Source organism: Varroa destructor, unplaced genomic scaffold (genome assembly GCF_002443255.2).
Source record: "Varroa destructor unplaced genomic scaffold, Vdes_3.0 BEIS01000002.1, whole genome shotgun sequence".
Taxonomy (NCBI): domain Eukaryota; kingdom Metazoa; phylum Arthropoda; class Arachnida; order Mesostigmata; family Varroidae; genus Varroa; species Varroa destructor.
Window position 1 is genome coordinate 23,136,867 of NW_019211455.1, and position 17,520 is coordinate 23,154,386.

At 43.6% G+C, this 17,520-nt stretch overlaps 1 long non-coding RNA gene and 1 pseudogene across 1 annotated transcript in view; one reads left to right on the forward strand and one right to left on the reverse strand.

Annotated features, from left to right (window-relative positions):
• LOC147757533 (uncharacterized) overlaps positions 1 to 17,520 on the reverse strand; it is a 99,277-nt gene that overhangs the window by 24,772 nt on the left and 56,985 nt on the right. The gene's annotated exons all lie outside the window — the stretch shown is intronic.
• LOC111245142 (long-chain fatty acid transport protein 4 pseudogene) lies at positions 8,485 to 10,993 on the forward strand (annotated as a pseudogene).

The window sequence follows — 17,520 nt, forward strand, 5'->3', positions numbered from 1 at the left end:
CACGAATATATGTAACTGCATGTGTTACGTATATGAAGCCCATCGATCTCATGTCTACGTTTGATTCTGTTGACTTTTCTTTTCCATTTTCGATGCTGCGCCAGTATTACAAAGCATTGACTGTCATTGTTAGTATGGAGGACGCGAATTTCTATCGTGAAGCGTTGCTGAAGTTTAGGATTTTGACCCTTCTATGCAATCACATATAGACTCGTACGTACGGACCCAGACATACAGCATCTGTATATAAAGTGTCCGTATCGATTCGGCTGGGTGCATCTGCAGGCTAAATCAAACAGACCTCTTTGTTAGCTCTTTCGTTATGTTACCGCCGCAGCCCAGTCAACGTTGCCTGGCTCGTTGCGGTGCTCGTGTGGATGGCAGACGCTTCTGTGCTCCCTACGAACGATTTAGACTTCCAACTGCATTATTCAGGGCACACTGGTCAGTTAGGTCATCTTGCTCTTTCGTCGGTGCTCCTCGGCGGTTAGGTGGTTTTACGGTGCTCTCGAGCCGTCATGTTATCTGCTAGACGTACAGGAAACGGGAAGTGGGTACACCAACGGTGGTCGCCAGTACACTTCTACCACAACCCGCTATAAGAGAGTCGTGCCGATTGCCATCAGCTTATGCCCTCCTGGCTAAATAAATCCTAACCGCGCTTTTCGAAGCACGCTGCCTGCTTTCCCACCGTTGTCGATCCGTTTTGTCTTATGCCGCCTCGTGGCAAGCGGGAAGACCGGGGTGGAAAGGGGCCAGCGACCTACGACAGGACGCCATCCTGCTCTAGATGTCCTTTTGCATTCACTATGGTATTTCCCTTTCCCTCGCTTAGGACATACAGAGTAGCAACGGGGAATATCCGTTTACGAATCTCCGCAAGCGGCTTTAAAAGTAACGCGACAGCTTGGTACAAAGAGCATCGCGAATGTACGAACTCCGAGCACTTACGCTAACCATGGATCTCGGCATTTCAGAGAAGGATGACCAAACATGTTTTCGGCGTTTTTGCTCTTTCGGGGATTTATGGTACTTAGAGAATAAACAAGAGGGTGAAGCTCGGGGAAGATGGTCATTGTGAACGGCATGGCTGGTATAATTTTCCGAATTGTTATGCCTAGTTTAATTTTGCTCAGGACCTTAATATGCAATAAGCTAGTGGAGCTTGGCGAGTATCATAACGTATAGCACACAGATCAAGCCAATGAAATTACAGAACCTATTATCAAACAACATCTTAATAGGTTATTTTATGTGCTTCTTTTTAAAGGACGCGGCAATCAACTTTAGTTCACACCTTTTCAAACTAATTGATTATATTTAGCATTTTCTAAGTAAATGCTCGTCTTTTAACGAGGGTCGGTCTAAGCACATTTGGCTCTACACATTATTCCAATATTATCATTATCATTACCTTAAAACATACAATTTATATCTTCAAAGATCTAGCTGTTACGTCTGCAGACAAATTTCAGAGACGCTACCATATAGATGACATCCATCATACGCACAACTACGGTTTCGCGTCGAAGAACGTCGCTAGTCTGTATTTTTTTTCTTGTGATTGTCCATCCAGTACACATATGCTCAATACATAATCTATATCTTTGCAGATATAAAAAAAAAACATCGTTACTAGTCTTATATCGATATTTTAGTGTTGCGGGCAGTTCATTTTTGGTGTTAGATGAAGCCAGTGTGTTTCGGATTCGCTTGTAGACGCCGAGGGGGGATAGAGTGTAAAAGCTTCTGAGTTGCGTACGTGCCCCCTACCTTTTTTCACGTAGAACAGGTGCCCGATGAAACGACACTTTCCATCAGGTCCATCAACGGATTTTCACCCTTTTGGTCGTCACTTTCCTGCCTAGCGCATAGCTACAACGCGTTCCGTCATTGATTTATGTGAAAATTTCCGAAGAGCCGAAATAGTCGCTGGTCCTCACATAGACTTGACCCAGGCTAGGCTCTTTAAAATGTACGTCTATACAGTGATTTGGGCTATGAGTATGTCAATTGAACTATTCAGTCACTTAGTTATTTCTGTCTACTAAGCTTGCTATAATAGCCATTCATATTCAGCAGCACTTATATGCCCCGATATTGCCGCTATCGCCGAACGTTTGTTATTTAGAAATTTCTATTTCTTGCATATGGAAATGACCTTCTGTATTAGTCCAATACAAGCGTAATTCGATGTAATCCATCACCATATTATTCAGTAAAAGCTGCTAGCAACCTCAAAGTAGCCTCCGAACTAAAGTCCTTCTAAGTAATCTTTCGTAAAGCCCTCTGACCTAGGGCCCCAAAATCACAACCTCAAGTAAAACACTTCCTGATCATTGATCTCAAAGCTATTAAGACAAACAAATTCTTTCTTTTAATATGATAAGTACCGTAATTTGCTGAACTTTGTGCACTGTATCTCGAAAATATTTTTGATTTTTCGTTTTCAAAAACTGATCTGTTAAAGTATCGATCAAGACCCATAACCGCTAAAGTTATTGAACAATCTGACAACAAGTTGAAAGTTATTAGATTCCATCATTGCATTGCAATTCCTCTGTACAAGCCTACATTGGGTAGCTGGCTGTGCGTATGCCCTACAGTTTCAATAGCCTACGTACATACGTAGGCAAGGAGACAATTCCTTCCAACCCAGAAATTTATGGTATGGTCCACCCAGACACGAAAAGCCTGCTCTTCCATAATATTGTGGGCCACAATGGCCTCGATCACTTGGCCAGAAGCCTGCCGTGTGCCTATGTAACTAAGCCTTCCAGCAATGTAGCTGCTAGGCGCCTTCTCTCTTTTCATGCGCCATAATCCTACTACAGGAGCTGTTGCAAGCCGATTCAAGACACCTTTACATGCCCTTGCACGCAGTGACTTTCTGTGTTCTGCCTTTGCGTTGGATCTGGTTCACGTACTCTGGAGCCTTCTGCCACAGGCCAACATGATTCCAGCGACAATTCAAGTGTTCTATTCCAACACTGTTTACTATAATAAACTTAGTCTGTAAACACTGACTTGGTCCGAAGCGAAGTTACAAAGGAAAGGGTGCGGCAGGCACTACAGCAACTTGTTTTCGCTCAAGTAGGATTTTCGGCATGATCCTCCCTTCGCCATGAGTCCTACGAGTGTGCACACATATAAACGTCCTCTGGTATTTTTCATTATACTCTTAGACCCACAGAAGCAACTTACTAGTAGGCTGAAGGATAACTACTTACTTAAGGAACACTACTTAATTTAAACATGCGGACCAACCTTGTATCTGGCCATGCGAGCGAGATCGTCATACGTTTTAAAACGGTCTAGAAATAAGTACGTCACAGAGGACGTACTATTTTAAATGAAGGATACGTCAGTATCTATATACCTATGAACGAAAATGTCCTATAGCTTCGAGCACGGTTTGCCACGTTTTGAATATCCTAAATTACAATCTATCGTATTATCTCGGGCGACCCCGGAACTTGCCGTCATCAACCCTACAGTATGACGATCCTTGCTCGATGTGCGTCGTTTATAATCGTTAAATTTCATAGCAGAGCTAGTCTCTCTCTCTTCAGTCGACTGTACCGTAGTCTAGATATTCTGTACGTAAGAGCTGGTATGAGCATCGTCCACATATTGATGTTTGCGCCTAATTAAACCAATACGTTCAGGATGAGCCAGCATCCGATATTTTCACTTAAGTCAACACACGCCAGCAGAAACAAGAATTACCGGTGTGTTGAGGGGTTGCCCTTGCCATTACTATCAATCCGGCTCTTTCTGCCACTGGCACTTTCAATGCCATCGCGTTCTGGTAGTATTCTTTTTTGTGCGACCGGTCAGATAGTTTACCCAGGGCAATTACAATTGTCAACCCGCACAGCAATTAGCTAGACAATCTACCACAATGTCATTACGATCGACAACGATAACATTATCATAATACTGGTAGTTCAATATGACTTTTGCCTTCGCGACTAATATCGGCGACGTGGAAATTCCAGACTAGTGAATTTCATACCGGACCGATACGTATGATAATTGTCGAGTCATACTTTTCTCTGAGGAGCATCTCAATGCTGGGTCATCTGAAGTTTTCGAATCTTACGTACGGAACTACGAAGTTAGAGCTGCAACAGCTCGCGGCAATAATAGCAGTCAAAGTATGGTCTTTCAGCAAAGAGGGATCACAGAAGGGGTATGGCAAAAGGAAAACGCCGCACGCCTTGACAACCTCTTTCGATTTCCGCCCCGTATCTATAAGTTCGTTTCCGTTCTCTCAGATTTGAGATCAGTTTCGTTACTGCTATTATAATTAGCAGCAGCAGTAGCGCAGATATCAGGACAATTATGTTTTGTAGCATTACTATATATTCTGAGATCTTCCTCCGATCGAAATAAATTATTATCGCATGCACACAGAGATATGGGGACCCTCGAATATAGATAGCATGCATTCGTTTAGCGTTTTCGTGCCTAAATAAGCGCGCATCGCACCAATGCCGAGGCTTAAAAAACGAGCCAAATATGGGCTAGAAACTTTGTCGAAGGTCCTGACGCCATACGGCCGGGACGGTCGTAATCGAGATGAACCGGCAAACGAAATATGAGTGACGAAGTATTGGGTGATCGCCGGCGCAGCGGCTTTTTTTTTACTTTAGTCTAAAATTTATCTGTTTATTATCAGTGATAATGCGTTCGTACGACCAACGCACTTGTCAGAGAGTCTGGATTTACGAAGAGGGCATACGCGCATCGACCGATAGACAAACCACTAACCCGATAAATAGACAACGCGAAGGACACAGGCGTACGTTTGAAGAAAATTACGCCAAATGATTTACGTAAAGCTCTTACATCTGGCTCGTTTCAGACTCCAGTTATCGCGAGCTGGCCGTTTCATTGACAGAGATAATCCTTTGATAGTGATTTTTCCGAGGTACTCTCGTTGCCATTCTGCATACGTTGTCTGCCGCCAAGTTTTATAGAATGTGATACATTTTAAGATAACGATGATAATAACAATAACATACCAATAACACACAATAACAAGAATAATATGAGAAGAACATTGGCGAGCATTTACAGCCACGCCTCATCGGAGTTATATTTAATAACGACTGAAACGTGTATAGCTATAACCACGATGATGATTAAAATCCTAAGTAGATTACGAATGCTGCAGTCAAAGCACGGAATAAACTCTATTCACAATGTCACATTGCATTATGAGTCAGCGGACAGGGCGTAACGCGGTTGTCGGCGGGTTCATTGTGTACCGTCTCTTAAATCATGTCCGACTGCTCAACGGGATCGAAATGTTTTATTAAGCAAGACATGTTGTCGCGTTTTAAATTTTTAGAGGTTATAGCAGCCTCCGACCTTTCGTTTGGTGTAATAAATAAAGTATACCTTTTTTGCTTCTGACCGTTATAATCGGTTCAATCAAACGATTGCTATAGGGCGCCTGTAGAGGGGCATCGGAATCTATGCCTTTCTTCCTATTGCCATTGTCATATGCATTTTGTCGTTGGAGTTATGCCCTAACTAGTTGTGCTCTTGATGTCCATGAAGTGGATGGCAATGACAGACATTTGACCACCATCGAAGGCTATTACTATCGAGGTCAACGCCATGTTATGCTGCAGTCTGCTAAGTTGATCTTCACTGAAGCAGGATGCGATGCTGAAAGAAATGCGGGTAAGTCGTCTACCGAACACGTGGCGGGTACTCGTTCGATATATATTTCTTGTTTCACCGAGCTGTTTCCACCTAATTGAGTTATCCAAATATGGCCGAAAGTAGCTGGCAAGGAAAATAGCCCTGCACAACGCTCATATGTAACTTAGTTAATTAAAAAATCTACGACGAAAAACAAATATTAGGTATTGTACACGGTCGGTATTAAAATGGTCTGGAACGACCATTCGAATGGGTTCAAGCATGAACAACTTTTAAATCACACGAGGTAAACCCAGATGTACTCTCCTTCAATTTTTGCTCATTAATCCAGCTTTTTGGGAACTTTTTAAGTAGTATGTACTCGCGATTTATATTACCACACCTAATCTCGTTATCAAAAGTTTGTTCGACAGAGTTGACGGTGAAGTACGCTACGTCACCCAGGTGGCCTTTTTAAACCATGGAAGCAGCTGAAATCACACGGGCTCAAATTTTAGTAATATTGAAGCCGAAGACATCGCTTGATCCTGTTGTCCTCGAAAGAAAGGGTGTTACGATAACGTCATCGAATAATTATTCCCCCTACTTTCAACTGCTATCCATGAGGTTTTCAGAAATTCGAAAGCTCTGGAAACACCGACCAATTCCTTTTCGGGCAGTATTTCGTAACAGAGCGAAAGCTTCTGATATCCTTTGTGAGTGTTAGCGACAGCTTACGCTTCGATCCTGCCACTAGAATCCTTTCCTCTCGTGTCCGACGCCCTTTTGTCTAATCTTTCCTTGGTAGGTGGGGCAAACTAATCCATGCCTCGTCCATGGGAGCAATGCGCTCCAGATGGCTTGTCGGAGTCATTAATTAGGCGAATTCTCTCCAAGGTGTTTCAATCTTTTCTGGAATCGGTTAAAAAAAATGCACTTTTGCTCTTCGTCTATAGTTTTTTCGTTACAATTTCATAGGGTGTAACTTGAGGAACCCTTTATTAAACCTGCCAGAGACCTATTGTGTAGACTCTGGTTTGGTCAACAGCTCCCATGTTCGCAGCAACTCGTTCCTTCTAAAATGTAACCTTTTCCTCCATGTCCTTTCACCTACCAATTTACCTTTAAGTTGCTTGCACCAGTAACAAACTATTGTTCCACTAAACACCCCTCTATCTAGTGTTTTCGTTAATCTTTGCCAGCTTCTGCCAGCGACCTCACAACCAAAAAACAAAGACGAAATCACTGGGCGTCGATGTTCAGTACTAGGATATATCTCTTCCTCAACTCATAATTCACTAATAACACCAGTCAGCTTGGCCATATATAACCAAATACATGATACGCATAATTCCATCTGCCAACAATGCGTAGTTTAAAAAATATACAGCATTATTTGAAATCAAGCAAAGCCAAAAACAGTACTTCATGATATCAGTATGGAATGGTCTGGTGAGGTGACAATTTTAAGTTGCCCCTTAGTCATCTAAAGATGTCGCAGTTAAGAATTAAAGAAGATCAGAAAGAACTCAATCTCATAGCAGAGTTCTTCCTGATCTCGGTGATCATTTAATCGATTATTAATAGAACGACAAAAAAAATTGTGACATCTGCATAACCTTTGAGTGTGAAAGTCACAATAGTTTTCCACTGACAACGCGTTTATAAGAACTGCTGGCTGTTATTGTGACACGAATTGTAAAAACTATTATTATGTATATCTAAACATGGCTACACAATGATACAAATAAAAATAGTGGCGTTTACAATAGGGCTTCATGTAAAATCATAATAATTTATCACTAAAACTAGACATACGGTAATAGGGCTCTTGCAAGTTTTGTAAGCAGATCATTGACCAGACATTTATAACTTCAGCCAGAACAAATAGCATAAAAATAGAGTAATGGTAAGCAATTCAACAGAAAAAAAAGTTTGATTCAAGTTAATTCGACTCTGAAATTGACCAGAATCGGCCAGCGAGAAGACGATAAACAAGGAACTCGCTGTGTATCCTTGTGCAGGTTTAAAAATATCGTTTTTTTATGTTCCGTATACTGAGGATTAATTATGTAATGTTAATTTTTGGCTAGCGGCATCAGCTTAGTGGCAATGCTACCGGCGTTATTACACCTGTTTATATATATATGATTTCAACATACATTTATTGAGAAAACAGGTTACGCTGCTTACAAGGGTCTGTATGTTCAATTACCTCTAGCGGCAAACGTATGATGTCACCCTTGAGCAAACGCTTGTTGACGCTTCGAGAAGAAGTGTGGACTGCTTGAGTTAAAACCATGGGCAATTTCTTAATAAAAAAAAAACACCCCTTGCGACGAACAGGGAAGCTAAATGTATTTAGCCTAATGCTTTTATTCAGTGCAATGTTTGCAGAAGAGACATGTATGTATGTATCTAGAATACTGAAAGCAAGCAAGCAAGAGAGAGAGAGAGAGAGAGAGAGAGAGAGGGGGGGGGGGGGGGGGAAGCTGCGAAACAACAGATGACCAGCCCAATATGCGTAAGGTGGCCCATCTCAATGTGGGAAAGATAGTTTTGTGTCCTTGACGGTTGTATTAGTGGTCGTATAGTTTTCGAAAGTCGCAGTTGTCGACATTGCTGGCGCCTCTTGAAGGGAAAAACCACTGTCAGGGTCTCTGCTTTCCATTTCGGCGAAGTTGACTAGATGAGAAAGACTGTCACCCCGCCTTTTCCTAGAAATAGACATGGAATTAAGTTGTTACCTATAGAACAACCTACGCCGAGGTGCTACTCACGACAAATGCAAGCGCGTTCCTCCCTTTCAAGGTGTTTTGTTACGGTCGCAGCTGGTTGCGGGCCTCCACGCCTGTCGCGATGGTCGGTATCCAACCTTCTCGCCGGAGATTAGATACCCCCAGATGCAACATGCCCCTCCCCCCGATGATGTTGGATGCTGCTAAAAAATGGCGGCTATCAAGACCGTCCATCCCGGACCATCTAAGACAGTCCAGTATAGGTTCTACATATCTATTGTCGCCTTTACGACGACCAACAGAGTACGCTGCATCAAAAAAAAAAGAATTCGTCGCTACGAAGTGACTGCACGTGCCATAGCTAGCAACAGTTTGTTCTTGACAATTAAAAGATAAAGACGAAGTGGCTCAGTAGAAAAACGACTGATGTGTACCTGAACACGATTATACCGCTTATGGGTTGTCTATATTCATCGTGTACTTCAAGTGACGTGTGCTTAACATCAACCAGGTTGCAGCTGAGGCGGCAATGCAGGCCCTAGTGTCTGTATTGAGTTTTGCAGCAGTGCTTGCTATTATACATTATGTATCATGGCAGGCCGGACTCTTAGCGAGTGTCCTGCTCCTCATCGTGTTAAGATACAAACCAATATATGTGATGATCCGAACATTTCCGCGAGACATAACGGCAGCAATTCGCTACTGGCGATCAGGAATAGTTCTGTCGTTGATTTCGTGGCAAGACAAAACGGTGCCCGCGCTTTTCCACGAACGCGTGCTTAAACATCCGAACCGAGTTATGTTCATAGAAACTGAGCGCCAATGGACATTTAAAGAAGTCGACGAATACACAAATAGATTGGCTAACTATTTCGCCGCGAAAGGCCTCAAGGCTGGTGAAGACGTTACGCTTGTTATGGAGAACCGCGCGGATGTCGTTCTCTTCTGGCTGGCTATGGCCAAACTTGGAGTCGCGACAGCTCTTATTAATTACAACCTTCGACGCTCTGCCCTTTACCATTGCATTACCGCTGTGGACACAAGGGCAATTGTGTTTTCGCCAAAAATGGCGCCTTACGTGTTCGAGGTGAGAGCTGATCTGTATGAAAAGCTTCAACCCAAATTCTACGCATATGGTGCAAGTGACATCATGACTGAGTTTCCGGCCGAAGACATTCTGCTAACTTTAGAAAAAGTTCCGACGACGCTGCCTAACTACAAAGGTTCACTTGAAAATCGTCTGCTGTATATCTACACATCAGGAACTACTGGCATGCCAAAGGCCTCTGTCATCAAGCATCTTCGCTATATCTACTTGTCGATACACATACACTACCTTATGCCGTTGAAAGAGTCAGATATTCTATACATTTGCCTCCCTTTGTATCACATGGCCGGCGGAATTCTAGGGACGTCGCAAAGTGTCATTCTTGGCAAGACCAGCGTGATCGTCCCGAAATTTAGCGCGTCGAACTTCTGGAATGATTGTATCAAATACCAGTGCACTGTTGCACAATATATTGGTGAGACTTGCCGGTACCTTTACACTCAGCCTGAAAAGGAGACTGATCGACAGCACTCCATACGCCTTATGTTCGGAAATGGTCTCCGGCAGCAGATTTGGGCGGATTTTAAAGCTCGCTTTAGTATTCCTCATATTCGAGAAATCTATGGATCAACGGAGGGTAATGCAAACCTAATTAACATCGATAATACTATCGGTAGTGTAGGATTTGTGCCAACAATTTGTCGCCACTGCCCATTTCTGGGACCGCTGCTATTCAATTTGGAAATTATTAAAGTAGACCTAGATACAGGGGCCCTGATTCGGGACAAAAATGGGCTCTGTAAACGTGTCGGCCCCAACGAGGCAGGTGAAGTTGTCGCGCGGATAAAAAGAAAAGCTCTAATTCGTTTCGACGGTTATACTGACGAAGCGGCCACATCGAAGAAAATCTACAAAGACGTTTTTCGTAAAGGCGATCGATGTTTCTCCTCTAACGATATCCTCGAATACGACGAGCTGGGCTATGTGTTTTTCAGGGATCGAATCGGCGATACGTTCCGTTGGCATGGCGAGAACGTCTCGACGGCCGAAGTAGAAGGTGTCATCAGTAAATACACCGGGGCACAGGATTGCATCGTTTACGGCGTCGAAGTGCCAGGTGTTGAGGGTAAGGCTGGTATGGCAGCATTGCTAGACCCCGAACAGAAGACCGATCTAAATACACTCCTATTGAACATGCGTGTCGAACTGCCACCCTACGCGATTCCGCTATTCATTCGTTTAGCCAAAAGGATCGAGTTGACCAGTACCTTCAAACTTAAAAAAATAGATCTACTCAAAGAGGGTTTCGATATTACCGTAATAACAGAACCGATCTATTTCCTTGATCATACAATAGATACGTTTGTTCGCGTCGACGCTGACCTATATGATAAAATTGTGAACATGACAATTCGACTATAGATGCTTAAATCTGACCGCAATTGACGCTCTTCTCTCTGTATGCTTGCTCTGTAAATACCTTTAATATAACGCGGTGGGATTATATACTCGCTTCACACAATATAAATATATTTATCTATTTCTTTTACTTCTGGCGAGTGATCAGTGTTAACACAAATCGTAATTATATGGTAATGGGTCAGCCATGTAGCTGATTCATGCATGTCTGTAGGTTTACCTATGAACTTACAAGGTACATTTAAAGTGTGCATCATGCGTTTATTTTGTTACAGCAAGTTTGATTAGGACAGAATTCGTCTCCTGTTTTTTGAAAGTGACGGGCTGAGAAATACTTGAGAAGGACTATCTTTCATCGGTTCCTTGAAACATAAGGAGCATCTGGAGCTACATTTGGAGTACCATCAATACGTATCAAGAGACGACGACTTAGAGATTTTTTTGCAGACAGACAGACAAACGGGAAAAAAAATGTATTTAATTTATGTAAGCAGAAAGGCTACTCCAAGTGGGCCTGACTGTAGTCTGCTGTCAACAATCGGTTTATGAGTATTATCGACGAATAAGATATTTCGTCGACGGCATAGTTTAAAACCCAAAATAGGGTGTATGTATATATATATATATATATATATATATGAGTAAGGAAACCTTTTTGTATGGTTTGGAAAAAGCTGATCCATATTTAATTATTTGCAAGGATTGTCTAGACAGACAGGAACACGCGTAATAGGCAAGCCTGCATCCTGTAGGCATGGCTTTTCATCTGTCTCTCGCCTTTTCTGGATCTGTGCCTCAGATGCACGTCAACTGTGTTTCCACGACATTTGTAATTCATTAGAGATTAATCCATAGAGACTTCAATTTGATGTTAGATACATTACACAGTATCTTCTTATAAGAACGCTTGATGGTTTACTTCAGTCGTTTTCGAGAAGAATAGAGTGGCATAGGACAAAGCAGCTTGTTCCATCACTTCTGGTCTACGTTATTTGATAAATCGAACCCGATGCATCGATGAATTGGCCACATCTAGTGCCGTCCACACTCGACAACCTATTTAAGTAACATCGTAACCTGTTACCTCAAATGCATAATGATTACGTATGTAGCTTTCTGCCTCTCTGTGTGTGAGGCAAGTTTTTTAGAGCTTTCTATCTTTTCTACTCAGACCCCTGCTGTTCCGCTTGTCTATTCAGGAATTTCGCCTCTAGTGACACCGTCTGGTTACAGGATACGCCAGCCCCCCAGGGCAGGCATAACAACACCAAAATTCCCTCAACTAACCAAGTGCCAGTGCATATGGTTTATTTGGAGTGAGGTTCCTCTCGAAGCAAACAACATTCGATAGAGTTCATTAGCTTTTCTGCAGACGTTGAAGCCACTTTGCGTTTCGCATGGGTACCAATAAGAAGTCGGATTGCGTCAGGATGTTAACGACGACGACGACAACAACAAGAGCGGCGGCGGCGGCAGCAGCAGCAGACTAGCAAGCAGGACACGATTTGCGACAACAGCACTCAAAGCAGCACTAAGAATCGTAGCGAAAGCGACAAAACCGAATGTACACAGAGTCAATATGGAAGAGCAAAAGGATGAGCAAGTGAACACCCAGCAACAGGTTGCCACAGCCGTTCCCATTACGATTGGGTTCTCGATGGGTTTCGCGCGCTGTTGCACAGTTGCTCAGTTACAGCAGTGACGCCTCAAGTCTCTCGCTGTTTCGATACAACGCTAGGCCCTGTTGGCTTTCCACTGATTCTATGCGCCTTTGGTGTCCTATCGCGCCAAATGCACCTGCTGTGCCAGCGAAGCTGAAGTAGAGAAGAATGCTGATATCTCTATCGGCGAGCATTAACTAGGCCTTGAACTGAATGAGCCGAATTGTTGCATCTCTTAGGGCTGCCGGCATTGCGGTGGCAATGATGTAGATCTATTAATGCTTCAAGGTGACTAAACCAGCTCCTGTTCCGACTATCGTGATAACATTTTTGGCAATAGCAATAGCCCTAGTAGACTTAGCGAGAAAAACTTATGTTTGCCTCGTCGTTGATTTTAGGCAATAGGCTCCAGCCTATTGCTAAGGCCGTTGTTATATCGAGTTTTTAATATTCATGCTGTCAAGCGTTTTATGCCATCGATGTCTGGTGAGAGTTCTATCCTAGTACAACCCCTGCTATTGCTTCTTCTACAATGAAGCCAGCGTTCCCCTGCTTTCCGCCGAAGCAGAGAAGTGCTTCGATGCTCCGAAGAATGATCATTGCTACGCGGTTGCAATACAATAGGTAGCTCTTATCGCGTTCTCTCGCTTTCCTCTTAATTTTTTTCCTATTCTCTGTGTCGTCAGGAGATCTAAGTGAATTTCGCTGGTCGACTAACTTTTATGCTGTGTTTGCACGCCGACTGTTTGTCACAATCGGCCACACGGGACGAACGTACTGGATAACTGAGCCTTCACTTTACGTCTCAGTCCGCGGCCGACACAAGTGAGCTGTCTGCGCTCGCATTTATATCTTTTCCTTTCTCGATCTTTCCCCCCGCTGGATACCATTTTCTCTTGATTACGAAGGCCAGGTAGGGAACGAAGCTTAATGCGCTAGCTCAACGGGCCTTGATATTTTTCAACCTAATCTCGTCAAGTGGCTAGGAAAGGTATCTAACAGGTTTATGAACATACAAATGAGTCATTATCTGAGTAAATGCCAATATAATTTTAGCACAGCGCAACATTGTTGAATTATATATATATATATATAAATTCCTGCTTGCAGGAATACATTATCGGCACGGTGAGGATATAAATGGTATCATCTATGAGGAGAAAAATCATCAATTTCATATTATTTGGACCCCGATTTACTTTACCTATTACCGAAATATTTATCAAACCATGGCCTTTTTTGACTAACAAACGCTCGCGCTGTCTCCTCGGCTAATAATAACCAGAGCGAAGGATCAGTGTTCTCATCGTCGTTGGTTCTATTGCGGATCGTCACAATATAAATGACAACAACGACCGAACCGTCACCATCTGCCACATGGCAGCTGTAAACGCGTGTGTCCTATGACGTCTTCATTCGTCGCGAAGGTCATTGTATGAAGGTTACTAGTTGCCAGTTGGTTGTAACTATCCGAATCGCATAGAGGTTTTTCCTAAGACGTAAGCTATATCCATGTACCCGGCCTAGGTATTGTCAGTTGAATGATAGCCGTACGGAGTAGGGTCTCCCTAATGACCTAACCGGAGGAGTTAGACGATTGTTGGTGACAATTGCTGACCGACCTCTTAGATGAAGCATTACGTACATATAGGTTCGTTGCAATAAAGTTTCAATAAATTAATTCCTCAATATAGGATGGAGCACAGACGGCCACGGCATCAGCACAACGTTGCCAGGTCGTCTACTACAAAGAGGACACAATTATAAAATTAAAAATTACGCCGACTGCACGATCATTTTCTCATCGTCGTGGCCAAAACGTTGGAAAAACTAGAAGGACAGCGTTATTTTCAATAACATTAGGAGTGAATCCTAACAGACGTCTGGTAACGGCTTGAACGCTGTTCAAGCCAGAGTTGTGACATCGTATAGTCTTCAGAAATAGTTCTGGCTGAGAGCAATACTTCCATAACGATCGGGATGGATCATTTTAGGTACGTATTATACTAAAGTTAGTTGGTCCATCATATCATAGAACATGTCATATAATAGAAACTCTTTCGTATACAGAAAATGCTATATGGTATAGCGAATAACCACGCAAGGGCACAGTCGGCTAATTAATCAATCAGAAATCAAGACTACATTCAGCTGATTTTGATCTCGATCTGAAGTTATCGTCAACAAATTTGGACGAGATTAGTTTCAGATCGCCGTACTATATGAGTTCTGCTTTGGATGATTTTATGTGGAAGTTTTTCTATTTTTCGCTTCGGTTAAATGTAAAGCTCGGCAAGAAATGATTGGGTTTGTTAGTGTAAGCCGATTCTACGATTGAACCTTTGTTATAGGGTTTAACAGAAATGAAATGGGACTATAAATTTCGCGTCGGAAACATATCCGCGACATATCCTTCACCAAACTATTTTTATTTCCTGTAATGATACGATAAATTTCACCGTATCTAGTAACGTGCCCGTACCGGAACGAAATAGTTTTCATCGCTATATATTATGTATATGTAGGCAATATGACAGATAATGTTTTATCGCTCTAGTTACTGTTAATATTTACCATATCAATGTCCGAATGCTTCGCACATAGATTACATTATAATGGTAAATGTTCTGCTTGATGGAAGAGCTCAAAACACACATTATGAAACTCTTGAAGATCGCACTTACGTAGTAGTAGTACTACATTTTAAGTTGAAATGAAGTCACATCGTTTTTTGTGCTAGTGCACTCTGTTCGTACTGGGGAGCGCCTGCGTTTGTGTACCTTTTCGTCAGAAACTTCAAATATCCAAGATCATCGCCACGAGCGGCAATCTTTCTGATCGTACAGAATCCAAATTACTTCGCTCCTTGGCTGCGTCGTGCGCCTTGCAGCAGTCATAGTCATCCGTCAAGCATATCCTTGGTACGACCACGGATGGGTCGAACCGCTGATGCTATTCTAAGGCAGGTATAAGCAGAAAGTAGTTGCAGGCAGTGGGGACGCATGAATGAAAGCTTGAACCTTGGCCGGTCTAGAACCCCAGACCGGTTCGGCCAGCGGAAGACCGGCAAAGGCTGAAGAATAGGCGGTGAAGGGTTTTGTTTAGCATATTGATTGGGCGTGCAGGAACTCATGGTGGTCAATTCCGGGACGGATACGGACCGACATGAGAAGAAGGGATAGCGCAGCAACGAGCACAGAAGCTGGGCCAGTAGAAGCCGTGCAGTGCAGCAGCGCAGGGAATCGACAATTCAGCACGTACAACCCTACTTTCTCGTCGCTGCTGTCATCGTCTTTACGAAAACCTCTCCTGATAGAGCTCCCCACCAAACGAGTGCTTATCTTGAGCGGACATACGTGAAAGCATCGAACAACTGGACTGGATAAAGCCCTGACGAAGAGGAACGACGAGAAGGGAAAAAGGAAAAGGATGACCGAATCGAACCACGATGCTCCTCTAAGCCTAACTACTTGACCCGATCTTCTCCGTGTTCAGACGTTGTTCACCTCGTCAACGTCCGCCCTTGCTTGGCCCCTAGCATCCCAAAGGCGATGGCACCTAATGGGCGAGCGCGCCAACTCCTTTTGCCTCCCTCTATCGCTTATTCATCTTGGATCGGAAAAAGTCATCTCGCTGCTGCTGCCGTTGCTTTGTCTTTAAGTCTTCCTTTGGACTTTGTGTGCTCTCAGTGTGTTGGCTCGTCAGGACCATCAACTGTACCCAATGTTAAGCATTAAGGTGGTAGGCTGCTTGCGCTACCGACAGCTCTCTCTTTCGCTCTCACTTTATGCCCACATTCGATACTAGTAATACCATTCCAAAGTGCCTCCTGTCGAGGAAATGGAATTAGGGAAACTGCGCAGACCTCCCTAGCTTTTTTCCCAACTAACCCGTCTACTCCTAGTCTCTTTAGAGCTATTCACCTAGTCAGCTGCTGCCGATGCAGCTGGCCGTTACCGGACCGCCGACTTTCTTTTCCACTGAATGATGCTTCTTTGCTCTGCTTTGCCCTGCCTGACCTTTCCTTGCCTCTTTCCTGGTCTCTCAGTTTGCTGAGAAGGGGGGTGACCTTTCATTGCAATGATCATGTGGAGAATCGGGGTTGGCTCGGTGTCAGAGAGGCTAGTAGCAGCAGATGATAGAAGGCATGACATTGACAGCCAGAAGGTCCAGTTACTGCTTGAGGACTCCGGAACCTAGTTATGGCAACCCTAGCTAGGGTTATCTAAGACTAGCTTGGCAGGGATTAGCCCAATGAGACGCTCAGGACAAGATAAGAGACGAACGATGAACTTTGATTAGGTTGGCAGTGACGTTGGTCCCCTGCCGTTGTCCACGGCCGGCCAGTTGTAGCCGGAACATCTGTGCAAGCTACTACGGAAGTAGGCACAAGTAGGAGATCTTTCGTCTCGCCCTATCCAACGTCTACCGCCATCAACCAAAAGCAGCTTCTTTCCTTTTTTTCTGTCCACTCTAAGTCGTGTTTTAAGGGACGCTCTATGGTCGGCTCTCACACTTAGTCTTATGAACGCTGGCAAGGGCCGCACAGGGAATAGCCGAGGCGAAAGTGCGAGCATCAAAGACGGCGTTGGTGGTCCTGTCGTGGTAATGCTCGCGATTCGGTCAAGGAGAACGCAGGTCACGTTCCGAAGTTCGAAACAGCATCTCTACATATAGAATAGGTCAGAAATAGAAGAAGCCGACAGAGGAGCTGTGTAGTCAGGTTGTGGCGTGGATCAGACACGGAAAGAAAGAGAGATAGTTAAAGTTGTACGCGGCATAGGGGACGACACGCGGCTAGATTCTTCCTCTCCTTCTACTACTCTCTCGCTTTCCTGCATCCTGTCTTTGCGCTCTTTTCTCTTAAACACGTCGTCGCCATCTTGCTCTGTCGCTCTCCAATCATTCACTTATAAGGTATATACAATCAGATACACTGCTAGGCTAATTGCCAATAAATGAATTTGCTGAAGCAAAGATTGTACGTCTATATATA